A 5,645-nucleotide genomic window follows, 5' to 3' on the forward strand; every position below is an offset into this window, starting at 1 on the left:
AAAGTGTAGGCTAAGGGTCTGTTTGTGTTTATACAGAGGATCAAAGCCTAATTTGGCTACCCAGAAAATGAACTAAGATACGATATGAAAAAGAACTTCCAAAATCAGCACTCTCTGGAAGACTCATACCAGAAGATGATCATCAAAAAACCCCAACAAAGATCCATGTGCTGCTTCAGCTGTAGATGCACTCATCCCACCGATTTCTGGACTTGCCATGGGAATGAAGAAGGAGATATCTAAGCTGGCCTGTACATACAGTAAAACAACAAATTTGACTGGATCTATACTGTTGGAACTCAACCAACAATTAGGAGAAGTGCAAATTGTAGCACTCCAAAATCTTACAACTACAGACTATCTACTGTTAAAAGAACATATGGGATGTGAACAGTCCCCAGGAATGGGTTGTTTTAATTTGCCTGATTTCTCTCAGACTGTTCAAGTTCAGTTGGACAATATCCACCATATCATAGATAAGTTTTCACAAATGCCTCAGGTGCCTAACTGGTTTTCTTGGTTTCACTGGAGATGGCTGGTCATTATAGGTCTGCTTTGGTTATGTAACTGTACTCCTATTATGTTAATGTGTGTGCACAATTTAATTAGTAGTTTAAAACCTATACATGCTGAAGTTACTCTACAAGAAGATATGTCAAAGAAATAATCAATCTTCCCATGTTTTCTTCTGTCTGCTACCTCTATAGCTTTTCCTCTTCCTTCCTAATTACAACCCTTAAATAGAATTCGTGCCTCCTATCGAATTTACTGTGTATCATAATTCTTCCAAGTGGTAAAGATACCTCAAGACAAATGCTGGGCATAGAAGCCACAGGGCATAAATACGCAAAGAAGTAAAAAGCTAACCTTTTCAAACAATAAGGCTTCTCTCTCACTTACCAACTTTACATTTCCCTGTATGGCCCCAGAAGATGACTGCTTAGCCAGAGACGGGTAAGATTCCTCAAGGGAGGAACAACCTAAGACAGGCACAGTCGCAGGGGGGCGATCAGGTGAGAAATTGGGGATCAACAGAGGTGAGGCTTAGAACCTCATCCCCCCCCCCCATTCTGAGAGAAATCTTCTGCATCCATGGATGTTTTATTGCCCTTGTCTAGCTTGGATTAACACATAGTCTACAGGCACACACCTGATCATCTACATTTGCTCTCCTACAACACTAAACTCTGTTTTCTACCTTTATATTGCATCTACCTGCCACTTCAGCATTTTATTAAAATTAATAATAAAGAGAGAAATGTGGTATCCACATATAAATCAAGTATAAAAATCAAGCGAATATTCATATTTGAACTGATTGTTTATAGTTCATAATGTATGATCAAAACTGAATGTCTCTGTGATGACTACCATTGTACTGTTCACCAAGTAACTTATTCACTATGTAAGAATTTGTTCTCTGTGTAACAACTTGTTCGTTATGCTTCAGAAGACTGGAGACTGACGAAATTAGGCTTGGGGTGGATTAATGATTGTGCATTGAGCATTGACTCCCCTATACAGAATTTTATTGTTATTAACAACCATTTGATCAATAAATATGAGAGATGCCTTCTCACACACACACAAAAAAGTACAGACTTCCAATTGTAAAATAAGTAACCGTGATGTAATGTATAGCATAAGGAATATAGTCAAAATATTGTAACAACTTTGTATGGTGATAGGTGGTAGCTAGAATTATCATGTATATAAATGTTGAATCACTGTGTTGTACACCTGAAACTAATGTAATACTGTGTGTCAACCACCCTTCAATAAAAAATAATTATCTACAAAAAAAAGAATGCAGGAGCCCAGTTTGAGAAAGACATATGCACCCCTATGTTTATCGCAGCAATATTTACAATAGCCAAGATATGGAAGCAACCTAAGTGTCCATCAGTAGATGAATGCATAAAGGAAATATGGTACATATACACAGTGGACTATTACTCACCCACAAGAAGAAAACAAATCCTACCATTGACAACAACATGGATGGAGCTAGAAGGTATTATGCTCAGTGAAATAATCCAGGCAGAGAAAGACAAGTACCAAATGATTTCACTCATCTGTAGAGTATAAGAACAAAGAAAAAACTGAATGAACAAAACATCAGGAGAATCACAGAATCCAAGCCTGGGCTAACAGTTACGAAAGGGAAAGAGACTGGGGAGGATAGGTGGGAAGGGAGGGATAAGTGGTGGGGGGATAAAGGGGGTATTATGATTAGCATGTATAATAGGGGGGCCATGTGGAGGGCTGTGCCACACAGAGAAGACAAGTAGTGAATCTACAGTATGTTACTACGCTGATGGACAGTGACTGTAATTGGGTTTGTGGGGGGGACTTGGTGATGGGGTTAGTCTAGTAAACATAATGCTCCTCGTGTAATTATAGATTGATACAAAAATATTGTACACTGTCTCTAGTGTTATACAATTGGAATGAAGCACTCTCTATAATTAATTTTGTCAGTCATTTTAATTCAACAAATTGGAATGTAAACATCTGCAATTTATTCTTCAATAAATTAGGATTAAGAAAGTCTAGTGGTACATGGCTTAGGGTAACATCTAGAACATAAGTAGCTGAATCATATCTGACAAAGCTGGGAAATACATCTCATAACTGGAAAGAAGTCAAAGGGTCATATATGGATAAAGGGATAATTGGATTAAATTAAAGGAACTCAGATCTCATAAACTCATTTTTTCCAATAAGCTGGATTTTATTACACATATAAATGAAATAAGTTTACAATATATTGGGAAAAGAGAGAAGAGCTCTAAAGTTGCATATTACATTGATGTTATTTAAAAGAACAATATAGAGAATTACAACTGAACATAGACGCAGGGGAACTAAGCAGAGATCAGAACAACTACCCACAAAGCAATACCATGCAGTTACAAAGGAATTATAGGAAATCACTTGATTTTTAGGAAAGTTTGTTATTCAGTGTTAACTAACTGATACAATAATGAAAGTGAACAAAGCTGAGGGCAACTATAGTAATCTTCTCAGTTCAGGCATACATTATGGTATTTGTAGACAGTATTCATCATTACTCTGTTATTGAAGTTTATTTCAGAAAGCTGAATGACAAAGTAACTACATTGAAGTTTCCTACTGGTAGAGAGGAGATGTTGAAAGGATATGCATGCTTGTACAATATTTGTGTATTCACATGAGTGGACAGAAATTCAATCTCTCCAATGAGTCATCCTTTAAGACAGAATGATGGAATGTATTGTTTTTGTTTATTCATTGCTAATTTAGTGACTACAGACAAATTTTAAAAAGAGGAAAAGAGGAGACATTTCATTTATAGCATGGAAAGAGTCATTTGTGAAGGAAGCACCAAAAGTTTTAAATATAAAGCAGAATAAAAAAAACAGAAAAACCATAACATGCCAACCAATCCTTCACCTAAATAAGGAAACATCTTCATTCAAGGACATCAAATGCTAATATTTTTATAAGGAGGTATATGACACACAAAATATTTTTCTTAGTAATGCAAAGCATAAAGTATTTCTTAGTCATATCTAGTTCCCTCACATATTCAAATGCCATATTAAGTCAATCTTTGAGTTCTGTGTCTCTTGGGGACATGTGTTGTATAATCATTTTGCCAATCACTATGGTAATAATGTGGACACAGCTGAATAAGAATACAAAGCCTAATGAAGAATAAAATCCAATGACCCATTAAAAATCACACTAGTATATTAAAGTCTACATTGTCAGAACAGTTAAGGTTGGTGTATACAAAAGATGACAGACATAAAAATGAAAAACCATGGACTCTGATATTCCTATTATAAAATTGTATAAATTTTCTTGGTTGTCAAGGTTATTTTTTTCTATTTTTATATGAGTAATGCAACTCATGAGAGAGAGCTTATTTTGGAAGAAATATATCAACTGAAAATAAATTATTCATAGAAAATCCACCTTGCCTCACACACAAAAAAAATGGGAATTTCCAAGTCTTCCTGATCCAAGATTGTGGAAAATATTGGGAAAGTAGGAAAATGGACAAAGATAAAATTATTTATATATCAGACAAAGCAGAATGTTACATAAATTGAGGAACTTAAGGTGCATAAACAGATTGAAGTTAAATAAATGGTAAATCCAAAGAAATTCTATTCTGCAATCTGATTGAAGAAAAGCAGTTTCTTCTCACAGGCTTTGAGCCCTGCAGTCATGGTCACTTCTTCACCCTTGGCCAATCAATCCTTTTATTGTTTCCACCCCAATGAATCTTTTCAGAGCCCCCTTAATGTCTTTGTTCCTCAGACTGTAGATGAAGGGATTCAGCATGGGTGTGACCACGGTGTACATCACTGAGGCTGCTGCACCTGAGTGTGAGCTGGGGGTAGCAGCAGAGCTGATGCTCGTACAATAAAATAAGGAGACAGCTGAGAGGTGAGAGGCACATGTGGAAAATGCTTTAAATTTCCCCTGAGCTGATGACATTCCACATATGGAGGAAACTATCTTAAAGTACGAGTAAAAGATTCCAGCCAGGGTACCACCACCCAGCAGCCCAGTTCCAAAATATATCAACAAGTTATTAAGAAAGGTATCAGAACAGGAGAGTTGGACCATCTGATTGAGTTCACAGAAAAAGTGGGGGATTTCCACTCTGTTGAAGGACAGTCTCACAATCATTAAGCTGTGTAACAAGGAGTACAGTATATTTGTGATCCAAGACACCAGGACTAGGATACCACAGAGCTGGGGGTTTATGATGACCATGTAGTGCAGAGGGTGACAAATAGCCACATACCGGTCATAGGCCATCATGGTTAGGAGAAAGATGTCCAGGCCTGCAAAGAGTATGAAAAAGTACATCTGGCTGATGCATCCTGCATAGGTAATGACACTGCTCTGGGTCTGGATGCTGAGCAGCATCTTGGGGATGGTGGTGGAGGTGAAGCAGATGTCCACAAAGGACAGGTTGGAGAGGAAGAAGTACATGGGTGTGTGCAGGTGGGAGTCTGAGCTGACAGCCAGGATGAGGAGCAGGTTCCCAAACACAGTGATCAGGTACATGGAGAGGAAAACCCCAAGTAGGAGGGGCTGCCATTGAGGTTCCTCTGAAAATCCCAGGATGAGGAATTCTGAAATTTTTGTATCATTGCCTCATTCCATGCAGCCAAGGTGACTACCAGGAAAGTTAAATAACATGACTTGTTTTTACACAGATAGGCATTACTCACATAGTTCAAATGCTACAATTTGTTTTGCCGTCAAGAAATTAAGTTTAATATTTTGTGTATAGATAAGTTCTCCTGGAGGTGATACCCAATTTCATCTCTGATTATTAATTTTTGTCCCATTTGAAGCATTTTCCTCAAGATGTCATGAAGTCTACAGTTTCAAGGAGAAATTCTTTCTTGCTTTCAGGTATATATATTGAGTGCTGACCATGTTCCAAGAACACAGAGGCACTGAGTACAGGGTGCCAACAAAACATGTCCCTAAAATACAGTGATGATGAAAGACAATATGCAAATAAAAATATTATATAAACTGTCATATGACAACATGTCCTTCCCACCCATAACCACCCTGATTACACTCAAGCTGGTCATCTCAGATTACCTTTCCCTTAAAGAATGTAGAAA

General features: G+C 37.3%; 1 pseudogene; it reads right to left on the reverse strand.

The window, feature by feature from the left end:
* Positions 1–4,355: 4,355 nt before the first annotated feature.
* Positions 4,356–5,169, reverse strand: LOC140845936 (olfactory receptor-like protein OLF4; annotated as a pseudogene).
* Between the last annotated feature and the right edge of the window lie 476 nt (positions 5,170–5,645).

The sequence above is a fragment of the Manis javanica genome, chromosome 1 (genome assembly GCF_040802235.1).
Source record: "Manis javanica isolate MJ-LG chromosome 1, MJ_LKY, whole genome shotgun sequence".
In the NCBI taxonomy this organism is placed as follows: domain Eukaryota; kingdom Metazoa; phylum Chordata; class Mammalia; order Pholidota; family Manidae; genus Manis; species Manis javanica.